General features: G+C 40.3%; 1 long non-coding RNA gene across 8 annotated transcripts; it reads right to left on the bottom strand.

Moving 5' to 3' along the window:
• Positions 1 to 542: 542 nt before the first annotated feature.
• On the bottom strand, positions 543 to 3,877 carry LOC123426666. Of its 8 annotated transcripts, none has more exons than XR_006622290.1 (9): positions 3,767 to 3,876; positions 2,564 to 2,663; positions 2,277 to 2,426; positions 2,068 to 2,148; positions 1,898 to 1,989; positions 1,664 to 1,792; positions 1,457 to 1,577; positions 1,296 to 1,393; positions 564 to 863 (listed from the first exon to the last, which is right to left on the bottom strand). It is a non-coding gene; the product is annotated as an uncharacterized LOC123426666 (long non-coding RNA). The 8 variants fall into 8 exon arrangements; XR_006622283.1 differs by having other exon boundaries at positions 621 to 863; positions 1,296 to 1,381; positions 3,767 to 3,877; XR_006622284.1 differs by having other exon boundaries at positions 1,664 to 1,989; positions 3,767 to 3,872.
• Between the last annotated feature and the right edge of the window lie 9,010 nt (positions 3,878 to 12,887).

Below are 12,887 nucleotides of genomic sequence, written 5' to 3'. Positions count from 1 at the left end.
CCCAAATGATGTAGTGTCTCTGTTGATGCACGACAAAGGTCATATGAAAATTAAAAGCCCGCTAAGGGCTGAGTTTGATGCTCCATGCTTGACTCACCGCAAATCAAAAAGGCTCTGAACTGAAGAATGGAGAGAAATAAAGAAGAATCAAAAGCCACAGGTTCACTACAACACGACCCCCCTTATAGCAATGCATTTTTTCGTATCTAAAAGTTCATATATGCGTTGCTAGCGTCTTTACCAACGGTTTGGGAAGCGTAGCCTTATCTAGTGTTGCTAGCGCATAATGCAACGGTTATATTTTCGTTGGTAAAAGGAACCGTTGCAAGACTACAACAGATAAAACATACTTGTACAACACTTATATATGTTGGTGCTTAATGTACAAGAACCGCAACCCCATTGCTTGGCTACTCATAATTTCCAACAGTTCAAGTGTAGGCACATATATAATGTGAATAATATTATTTTATATGTATATATTTTATCAGCAATGAAACTAATGTTCCACGTAATGGTGATAATTATGAAAACAAGAGAATATACTCATGAGAGAAAGAAATCATATATTACATAAAAATGTTAGATTACAATATTGGAAATTACATGAGGAACATCATCCAAATGTGATGCATAATCTAACTATTTTCTTGCCAGTGAAACTTAAACTGAAAGCATCCATCAACATCCCTACAACTTAACCAAAACAAGACCGACAAACAACATCCAACGGGAACGACATCCCTACTACTTAAATAAAACTGAAATCATCCATCATCATCACCATGATCCAGAAAATCAACATCCTCATTGAAGTATACTTGCCACCCACCCATATATACTCATCCATTTATCTTTTGAACCTACAAAAAAGAAAAGAAAATGAACACTTAACACACAATGTATTTACATGATGCAAGTTGTAATAAAGGCAAGGTATTAGTCATGTACAACTGTTGAAGGCCATGCAATCTTTGTTTGTATTTTTGCATTATCAAGAGTAATGAAGTTTTTGAGACACCATACAAAGTTTTCAGTTTTCACGAATGCCATAGCAACATGCACTGTCCTGAATTAATTTATAATTTCAGCACCATGAAGTTTAAATTTAGGATCCCAACTTACAATTGTAGCAAGAGTTACGTCACTGTTATCGTTTTTAGGCACGTCAAGAATACTTTATTTCTAGTCTAATAGACAAAACCAAAGTTGCCATTGGCAGAATCATCCTCGTCACCCATGAAAAGACAAAGCCAAAAAAGAGGAACATATGAAATGAATTTGAGCACTCTTACATATAGTTCACTAGCACCCAACCAACTAAGCAAACCACCTTGAGCAGTCTGATAGCTGCATTAGCACCTTTTGTTGTTTTCTCGGTCTGCACAATACTCTAACGCAAAAGGCAAGTGAAAAAAATATAAACCTTTTGTTGTATGTGTTAATGGAAATATACCTTGTGTGCAAAAAAATATTTGGAAGGTCATTGTTGCGAACCATTATCCTATTCCCTTTTGGAAGGTTCCAAATATATTTCAGCTTCCACTACTTGCACCCGTTTGTTTTTGCATTTTCAGCTGAATATATAGAACCACAAATTATAAATGTTATGATGGTGAATAAACATATATTGCAATCAGTAAGGAATGAGCGATAGACTTACCATCTTCATTTTCATCTGCACCAACATCATCACAATCTATGAAGCCTTCTTCATCATTAGTAGTTATTTTGTTGGCGTCATTACATATCTCGTTTTTGTTTTTTGGCCCCCTTTTCACACATTATGTGGCTGGAATGCAAATTACAGGCAATATGTGTAACATAAAACATCTCAGGAATTCAAACATGAGCTTGCTTCGCAATCATCGATTCTTTCTTCAAAGAACATGCCTACCCGAGCAGTCAGGACAGTCTACATAGAACCGGATCACATCTACCAACTGATAATGATCTCCACGTCGTTGATGTCAGAGAGTAATAAGTTGCCTAAACAAAATATCGGTCTATTAGACCAAGCTGAGAATAAACAACAACATGGACAAGTAAAAGATTTATTTTGGTTACCTCCTCTGCTCAATCAATGAATAATCAATTCCGGCTATTATAATTGTTTCATCATACTCTCTTCATAATCACCTCACCAAACTTGAAATCGAATGTCAACAGTTAAGTGTGAGATAACCATCCCCATCACAGAAATAGAATTTACAAAATGTTGAGTGTATGAAACAACGTGGCTCAAGACAAAATCTCTAGCGGTAACATGCTATTACCTATGTTAGTCCTGGGTTTAACTTTGAAGTATGGACTCGAGAGCCAAAAAGATCTGGAGGTCCCTGCAAATTACAGAATAACTGGCATCCTCAAATCTGTAATCAACTAACCGGTCCAACTGGAGTGGAGATCAAGCAACTTAACTTGAACTGGTATCTCGAGATGGAGCACAATTGCAACAAAAAAGATGATAAAATAATGATTGTCAGTTTATTACAATATGAAAGTGAAAATGGTGAACTTCTGTACAGGAAAATGGAGGGTAGCACAACTATGTTCCTCATACCTGGTTGTCAGTAGCCCTGGCATCATAAAGATGTATTTAGAACATTCGATAGGAAAGATGCTTCAAATACTTATAGAGATTCTTGTCTGTGACATATCTGCTGCAACATGAGAATGACCAAAAGTTTACATAAAGTATGTAAAATACAATATAGGTTATTTCAGAAACTAAAGTATATAGCACAAAGAGATTTGAAGATATACTATTCAATCTAGGAGATACACCAAACATAAGAATTTTGATAGGATCCATTAACAGCTCTGGTGCTTCATTAAGCACATGAGTAAAGACAAAAAACAAGCTAACCTTGGCTCTAGTCTAGCCCTGCTCTTCCTGGTCTGATTACCTACCGAAAAAATATGAGATATTAGAGATGTCATGTTGGCCTGGTAGAATTTACAATCTGCGATAGAAGACCCATTCACTGTCACCTCAACCATCACCCGCGTGGACCGCGAGCGAACCTATGCATGTCAGCTTGTTGAAAAGACTGAGGAGAGAGAGCAAGCTTTGTGCATGCATGTGTGACTGCTAAGAGAAAAAAAGCGTGAGAAGAAAGACTATATTGTGCATGCATATGTCAGACTATTTCCTGCCAGACTCATAATACTTTCTCCTTCCGTCGTTGTGTGTGTGCCTAATTACTCTGGTACTGCAAAGCAACTCTAGTTGGACAGTGTCTAGAACAAATTTTATTGCCTCTTGACGGACTAAGACTGGAGGGTGCCGGGACACCCGGGTGTCGTCGCACCTTTTTGACATATGAATCAATGTCAGATTGAACTAGAATCACAATCTCTAAGTATTTTTTTGTTGACAAAAAAGCTGCCCACGAGCTTTTCATTGAAATAGAAAGGGTAGAAATACAACCCGGTCCTAGCCTAATTGCCCAGATGGCACACATCAGAAACGTAAACTGTGACTAAAACTTCTAATCAGGTTCTAATGGCCTGGGGATCAAGCAGGTGTTCCTATTCCTCCCTGCTAATGTCCAGGTGTCAATGTCTTCCACAATGCTAGAGGGAGCCTGCATCGGTGTTGTCCGTTTGTTCTTGAAGACAAATCACGATGAGGTAACTGCGCAAACAAAATTTGAAAAACAAATCTCTCGGTATATCTATTGGTGGGTGGAAAATACGGCTGAGAACTAATACGGAGGGGATGAATTGCAGCAGTGAGATGGGGTAAGGATCAAGGCACTACCTACAGGAACTCGCAGGATTGCTGCCACCACGTACTAGCCGGATCTGGAGAATCTACCAGCCAGATTGGCCATGCAAGAGAGATGTGAATTGATTAATAAAACAGATCGGTAGAGTAGGGATCAAAAGAGGTTGAATTATGGGAGCAAAGCGACTGAATAGGCGACACAGGAAAAAGCGGGGGGACACTTCGCGCTGCACGGGAAAACTGGACGGGCTGGCGTATCGACCGACGCTCTCCCGCCGCCCCTGCAGATCTCCGGCCGCCCTGCCGTCGCCCCCGCCGCCCCTGCTTTGTTCCCTGTTCTCTGAGCTGTGCCGGCTGACCGATGTTCTGCCTCATTTGGCTGTGAGTCGCTGCTGGCCGCACGATTGATTTGGACGCTGGATGGTAGAGGGCAAGGCACATGGTGACTTGGCCACACCAAGGCAGTGGATCTCGGTCCCCGGCCGCCGGGCGTCCGCTGAATCAGAGTAGGAGATGAGGAAGGGAATCGTGTTGATATGGGGGAAGTTTCCGATTTTATTTGCGCAGTTACCTCGTCGTGATCTCTCTGACCGATATTAGTCTCCATCCTGGATTCCAATTACAAGTGGGGCCATGGTAATAAAGCGCGCGTACTTAATTATTTTTTTGCCAGATTAGTCGCTGTTGGCGGGAGAGAACGGAGGGAAAGGTGAAAATAAATACAGGGGAGTCTAACAATTTGAAGCGAATCAAATTATAAATTTTAATATGTTCGTGTGGCTTGTGAGCGGCACTTATACATATATTTGTGCCAAACAGAATGTGCTACTTCTATCTCTGTAGAAATTAAATGCCACATGGATGAAGTAAAAAATTAATTCTACTGCTCAAACGATAGAAAAAAAAGTTAATCTAAAAACAACAAATTTATTTGTTACGACCTACATGTATAATTGCCATTCAAGATCACTAGTTATCATCACTTGTCCCCTACATGCAATTGCGGTGTTCAGATCGGATGCCGCGTGAGGACGAGACACCCTTATCGACGCACATCCATCGTGTCCACTTTGGTGAGGACGGCGCGACACCATTGGAGGAACACACAAATTCCATCAAGGAAGAGGTGTCGTTGGCGAGCGCCAAGGTGAGAAGCAACCTCTTCCATTACCTCGGTGGCTGCAACAGTGCCAACTCCTCATCAGAGGCCCTAGTGTCCATTGAGTACACGGCGACAACACAGGTGGTGTTGTAGGAGTGGTGCAACATGACAAGTCCATCAAGGAATGCCCCCATTGTTTTGCTCGACGGATTAGAACATATTTTTGCGCCATACTCATTGTGTGTATCGGAGTGTCTAATTAATTTCTTTTTGTGCTGAATTAATTTTATTCTTAACTATGTTTGCAGCCTTATAACAGATATAGTTTGCAATCAATACATAGCAACACATAAGATCTGTTGCACTACAACAGGGTCACGACCTGCAAGTCAGCAACGCATATGCTACATCGCTTGTATCCGTATCTACTATGAATTTTGCAACAAATAGTCAAAACGATGTAGAATATGTGTTGCTTTATGGAGGGTATCCTTGTAGTGGTTGAAGACCGTTGGATCTTTGTGCTTCATCACGGAGTCATAGGTGTTATTCTGTTTTGTGACATTATACCTAGGAGCGAGGACTAGGTCTTTGGAGAGACAAGTTTTTCTAGTTTATATTAACTTGGCATGATCGATCAGGATGCATGATGACTATTATGATGTTTTTTGTTTTATGAGATTTTAACTTGATATATGATTAAGATGATGATGAGTTGTTAGATGACTATGTAAGATGATGGTGAGTTATATGACATAATATTTGATTAAAGTGGATGGATTCATGTGATTGATATATGAAACCCCTAAACCCCTCCTTTCAGAAAACATAAAAACCCAGCGTAAGGCTGACTTTTAGTCCCGGTTGGTGAAACCAACCGGGACTAAAGGTCCCCGCCCCTGGCGCGCCCAGTCAGCCACGTGGAAGGGTATTTGTCCAGGTTCATGGCAAACCGGGACTAAAGGTGGGGGGTCTTTAGTCCCAAGTTAATAGTCCCGGTTGGTGAACTAGGACTATAGTCTCTTAGCAACCGGGACTATAGCCCCGTTTTCTAGTGCGTCCGCGAAGATGTGTGTATCCGTGGCCAGTTGGAACATCACAGTGTGGGACTGCCACAGAGGTGTCTGGCCCAACCAACTATCGAGCCAAAACCGAGTGGGCATGCCATTGTTAACACTAAAATGGGCCCCCACCGAGAAAGCTGTCTAACAGTTGGATCCCATTCCAAAACGTAGAGTCCGCCGACTTGGCCTTGAACAAGTTCCCGTCCAGGAAGTATTTTGCCCACAGAAAATCCGCCCCGAGTCCCGACTCGTTTTGGGAAAGACGCTGCCACCATTTCGAAAGAAGGGCAACATTCATTAGCTTGGAGTTAGTAATTCCGAGGCCTTCAAATTTATTTGACCCGCAAATCGCCGCCCACTTGACCAGGTGGTATTTGTGTTTGATACTTGTTCCTTCCCAGAAGAACCGGGAGCGGGGAGTGTCAAGCTTCGCGTGAACCCCATCCGCGAGAAGAAACAAATTCATTGTAAAAAGTGGGAGGGAGGAGAGGCTCGACACTACAAGAAATATGCTCATATGTGATGTTTTTTAAAATGTTGTTGACGAATTCGTCATAAATCTATGACGATTTCATCCGAGATCATCGTAAACCGTTTGAGGGGATCAAATCTACATATAAATTACGACGATGTGAGTCAAAACGTCGTAACCGCATAAGATGAGATCGTCATAACTTTTACGACGATTGTAAAAATGTCGTAACATGTTCTAACTATGTTAACATGTCACTCGTGGGTCCATTCTATCCTACCTGATCCTAGTTTGTGAAGCAACCTACTATTCTATCATTCCAAAAATTCTCGAAAAATTCTCATAAATACTTTGGACTATATATTTCTCAAATATGTGAAAACCCTCCCTTCCATAGTTCAAAAATAATTCAAAAATATTCATTTTCCTATTCTGTTCAGAATAGCACTTTGTGTAGGAAGTGCTATTTTTATTTCTTTGATTACCCTCATATTGTTTGGGCACTCTTTCCTATCCAAATCATTGCCTCATGAAAACTTTTGTAACGATTTGCCTAGTAAATCTTTCTCAGCAAATTTCCAAAGTTTGTGTTCAGCTAACAGCTTTGTGAAGGAAGTACTAGATAAGAATATCCTGATGAGTTGAATTTTTTCCACATCATCTATGTGCCCAAAACATAGCTCTCCATAAAATTTTAGCCACATCTAACAATCCACGTGAGCTCATCATCCAATCTTTGTTTCTGGTAATATTTTCATTTTGTGAAGCAACTAGACTTTATATTGCTTTATAGTTGATGAAAATTTACCACGGGATGACACTGACCAAATAACCTCACTGCACCAAATTTTAACTCATTTAATTCAGCCAGTTTCCCTCAATATTTTTCCCAATATTCTGTTCAGTAGAGAGCATTGTGAAGGAAGTATAATTTTTCTTAATCCAAATTTTATGAAATTTTTACAGTACCTTAATGTGCCCAAATTATCATCCTTCTCCAAATTTCAGCTCAATCCAATCATCTATGTGAACCCAGTTTCAATTACCATTTTCTGTTCAGATTGGCACATTGTAAAGGAAGTGTCACTTTTGCATGTCCAAATGTTATAATTTTTATACAGTGTCTTCATACGCCCAAATTAACATCATACACCAAATTTCAGCTCAATCCATTCATTCATTTGATCCCATCTTCAACATTCATATTTCTGCACAATGTGTTAGTTTGCAAAGCAAGTGCCACCTAGATTCATCCATTTGAGCTAAAAATTTGCCAAGAGAGTCTCCTTAGTAGATGATCATACTCAGCCAGAATTTAGTCCCATTGTCTGTGTGAATTACCCGCACCGCTAATCAAACACTTGGCTGCTAATTTATGTTTGAGCTTAGTTCAGTCTCCTCGTGAGATTCTTCTATTGTATTCTTATTGCTAACACCTACCGAGGGATTGTCCAACCCACCAAACATGCCTATTCCACCTAGAACGCGTGACAACGCAACGGTCAGGCGGTGACCATGCGGCTGGCATGCAAGTTCACGCGCTTTGGAGTTGGGGCCCTCGACCACCATCCAAACCTCGACGTCAAGGCACCACACCATGTATTTCTAATTAAATAGATACTTATATACCTATAAATTATTTTTGGGAAAAATAAAGAGCAAACTATAATGCAGCTGCAGTTCAAATTTAACCCGCTTCCAGCTGAATCGACATAAATTTGTCTTTTTCACGAGAGGTGGATAAAAGATTTTAACACCTAACCATTTTGTCAATTGTACATTAAATATGGACTAGTATTTTATAAAAATAATTTGGTCTAATTTTGAAACAAATATATGGTAGGTGCTTCACAAAAAAACTCATTTTGGTCACTTGAAAAATGGAAAATGAATTTTTCATACAAGGAAAATGAAAACTTAATCAACATTGTTTGCCATTACAATATGCACCCTTGTGCATAATATTATATCATTTCAACAAACTATGTCATGAATGTGGTCATAAGATTGATCATTTGGCTTGAAAGCCATGAATCTTCACACATGATAGCCCATTTCTAAGAACACTTATTTAAAATAATTGTGGCATTACTTGTTTATTATTTTTCCTAGTAACGTTGTCACATATAATGACACAATGCAATGGTTTTCCATTTTTTTGAATTTGTTTTGAATTTTTCATGGCCATTTCAAAACGCGGTCAAAACATCGGGTATGACCGTTCCTACCTAGTGGTTGAACCTTGACAATATTTTGGTGTTTCTATGATTAAATAGATACTTGTGTACCTAAAATTATTTTTAAGAAAAATAAAGAGCAAACTATAATGTAGCTGCAGTTCAAATTTGACCCGCTTTCAGCTGATTCAACGAAAATTTGTCTTTTTCACGAGAGGTCGATAAAATCCATTAACACCCAACCATTTGGTCAATTGTACATTAAATATGTCCTAGTATGTTATAAAAATGATTTGGTACAATTTTGTTACAAATATATGGTAGGTCCTTCACAAAAAAACTCATTTTGGGCACTTAAAAATGGAAAATGATTTTTTCATGCAAAGAAAATGAAAACTTCCTTAAGTAACATTGTTTGCCATTTCAATATGCACCCTTGTGCACAATATTAGATCTTTTGAACAAACTATGCCATGAATGTGACCATAAGATTGATCATTTGGCTTGAAAGTCATTAATCTTCACACATGATAGCTCATTTCTGAGAATATTTTTTAAAAATAATTGCCATATTACAAGGTTATTATTTTACCTAGTAACTTTATCACATATAATGACACAATGTGAAGGTTTTCTATTTTTTTGATTTTTTTTGAATTTTTCACGTCCACTTCAAAATGTGGTCAAAACGGCGGGTATGTCGACCATTCATATTATTTGAAAATGTAACAAGCTCTCATGTTTATGAAATTTGGTGTGGTATTGGTTTATAGTCTCTAGAAGGCATGGAAAGTTTGTGACCGAATTACAAGGTCATAGTCCTCTGGCTGGAGGTGACCGGATGACACATCGACAATTTTGTCCATGTGTCGAGCCTACTTGTCAATTCTTCCTATGTCCGGACTACAAAGTGCAAGTGTAGTAATGTATCCTAACTGGGCGATGAGGCCCACATATCACATGATGGCCAAAATATAAAAGATTTCATATCTATTTGCTTTTGGGATGTGAATTTATTGGCATTATTGGGTTATTAGAGATGTCATACACGTCGAGGTTTTACTATAAGAAAATTTCCATTTATGGACTGTGTACTCATTGCTATACCATATATTGATTTGGTTTATTGGGTTACTTTTTTATGAAAATGAAAAGGGGATGAAAAAAGGGAAAACAGATAGGTGAAGGTTGGGAGTTTGGATGAAGGGGTGGTGGGAGAAAACATAGTTTAAGATAAAACCTTAGGTCCTTTTTAAATAGTGTGGAGAAAGAGATATACATAGAGACATTCTTTTATTACTCAAACATTTTCAATCTTTTGGGTATTCAAAATTGTTCAATACTTCTATTAAATTTTATGATGTTTACCAAGATTATTGAATCCAAATAAAACGATGCCCTTGACCTCATCACCGATGCGCGCGAGGGCGGTTATGGGTCGAGGGACACGATAAGACAGTGCGTTGCGGGCTCACCGTCGTCCTCTTTTAATTGTACACAAATTTTACGAGTATTTAGAAAACAATGGGCAAACCTATTTTCGTCGTTTTCTCATAGTCCATTCATGCATGCACTTCTCTTTTGAGTGGCGCAACAATGCTTGCATTTTATCCTTTGCCGAGTGTCACCAAGACTAGGCATAATCATCAATTTTGGTAGTCTTGATACCCTACTAATTTTACGTGCATATATTTACTTTTTAGAATTTTTTTTAGAAACATAATATCTATATTGGTTTTCTAAATATATTTTTTTAAGATTTTTTTTTTCTAAATAGTTGATATTTTGATCAACCTCACCTTTTGATGATGGGCTGAAGCCCACTAAACCATCTAGGGTTGCCAGCCGAACATACATACACAAGCTGTCCCACGGGTGTCTCCCTCATCTCCCTCTACCCTAGCCGCCACTTGCTTCTTCTATCCTCCGGCGCTCTGACTCCTTCACGCAGTTTTCCTCCCATGCTCCACCCCCTCCCCTGCCGTTGCTGAAGTTGCCCACCGCGTAGTGGCGGGGCGTGTACGTCCGGCTCCAGGGGCTGGTGCCACGGGTCGAGGCGCTCACCTAGAGGAGGCCGTCAGGCTGTCTGATGCCAGCGAGAAGAGCCTCCATGCCCGCCTCCTCCAGGTGATATCCATTCGCTCAACCATCCACGAGATTCCGTCTAGGGTTTTCATCTGTTTGGCGCCTGATGATTGATGCTGGTGGCTCTTGTGTTTGCGATTGATGATTGAAGGCGGAGGCGAGCAGGGAGAGGTGGAAGAAGGCCTACGTTGAGCCGCCTCCCGGTGCCAACCCCAAGCATGGTTGACGAGCGGCAGCGGCGGCGGCGGCGTCTCTCCGTCCTCGCTCATTGCCACGCATGGTTGACGAGGTGTCGCTGGTCCCCTGTGGCAGGTGCTCTCCATCCTCGCTCGCTGTCACGCCTCTTGATTGTTCTTAGAATGTTCAGAAGCGCTGCTCCTTCTAGATCTATTTACTTCTTAGCACAAGTTTTTGCTAGAGTAACTTCTTTTTTCCAATCACGAGTTTGCATGTTAGCATGATGTGCTTAATAAGACAGTCCTGCACAAGCTCGATGTCTGTTATATGAATTTTGCTGATGTAGCGGCATGCACTTTAGTGACCTATAATCTTAAGTTGCTAACTATGCTACAAATTTTACCTTTCCTGCACAAGATTGATTCAGTGTTTACCTATAATCTGTTATAAGACAGATTTTACCTATAATCTGTTATAAGACATATTTTACCTATAATCTGTTATAAGACAGTCCTGCACAAGATTGATTCAGTGTTTAATTTATGAATTTTGATGAATGATGGGGAAATTGCAACGGTATTCTCTCACTTGGGCTACCTATTGAATTCAGTATGCTGAAGTATATTAGGCTATTAGCAGATACCAGCAGCGAGCTTAGTTTGGGACATTGGAAGTACCGAGTCACATTTCCGTCATGGTTTGCTATGTTATTTTTATTTATTTAATTTGCCTGCTTATTGATCTAGACACCTGATGCTAATGGAGCTGACAAGACTGAAGAAGAAGAGAACCCTATGATGGAGACTGTTAGAAGTAAATGCATCACTCAGCTGCTGCTACTTGGGGCTATTGACAGTATACAAGTAACAGTTTGTGCTTTATAGATGGATATTAAAATCTGAAACATTCATTGTATGTTCAGGCATTGCTTCTGCTCATATATTTAACCAGTGCCTATGGATGAACTTTACAGAAGAGGTATTGGAGCAAACTACAAGCCACACAACAGATTGCAATTATGGATATCCTGCTCTCGCTCCTAGAATTTGCTTCTTTGCGCGCACGTGGAGCTGGAGGTGAGGCTGCTCGATGTCGTCGAGTTCTACACTCCGTCCAAACTGAAAGGTGTGATATTTCGCCCTACCCTTGCGCCCCGCGTCAATTTTAGTGGTGGCTTGTATGTTGTGTGCTCTAGCGGATAGCACTGTCGCATCTTGAGTGACTAGATTGCCATGTATACTACACAAGTAGCTGTCTAGGATCCCTTCTTTATATTAAAATATGTGAGAATGATCGACCACTTTGTGAATACATGATGGCATAGAGTAAATACATAGTTTTAGATGAGCTGCCTAACCCTGCAGAACCCTTTATCTCATCGATGTTGTGAAAAAAGGGCAAACCATATCTTGTAATTTAGCTGCCTCATAGTTCCAGTGTGAAAACTATTTTAGGAGCATTGTTTTACTATTAGATTAAATTGCTACTCTTAATTACCCCGATACTGATGACATAATTACAATCAATTCCCTCACACCCTTAGCTCTTCAAATTATATATGTTTTGGGTTTTCACACATTTGGTACCTCTGCTCGGCGAAAACATAGGGGTTAATCATGTTGTGCAATTCTATTCAGGCCTGGTTCAGGGAACTACCCGAAGGCGTGCTTGATAGCCTCTCACCGGAGCAAGTCCTGAACTGCAGCAGCCTCTCCTTCCAACGGCGACCAAGGTAACCTAGACCTCTTTCATCTCTTCTGCTTCGATTTATTGTTGAGTTGCTAGCCTGTTGTTGCTCGTCAAGTGTTGCTGCTGCTGTGCTCTGCCTCTGCTGATTGCTTACGTTGTTCATGTGCTGCTGCTGCTGATTGATGTTTATGTGATGCTGCTGCTAATTGCTTATTGTTGCTGCTGCTGCTGTGCTCTGCCTCTGCTGATTGCTTATGTTGTTCATGTGCTTCTGCTGATTGATGTTCGAGGGGTTCGTGGACGAGGAGTCCGATGGCGAGGTCAAGCCCTTCCCCGCCGGCAGGAGTGGCTTCTCCGGAGGTAAAGAAAGGGCCCCTGTCAGCCCCGC

The sequence above is a fragment of the Hordeum vulgare genome, chromosome 2H (genome assembly GCF_904849725.1).
Source record: "Hordeum vulgare subsp. vulgare chromosome 2H, MorexV3_pseudomolecules_assembly, whole genome shotgun sequence".
NCBI classification, from domain to species: domain Eukaryota; kingdom Viridiplantae; phylum Streptophyta; class Magnoliopsida; order Poales; family Poaceae; genus Hordeum; species Hordeum vulgare.
This window is presented reverse-complemented; position numbering and strand designations above follow the sequence as displayed.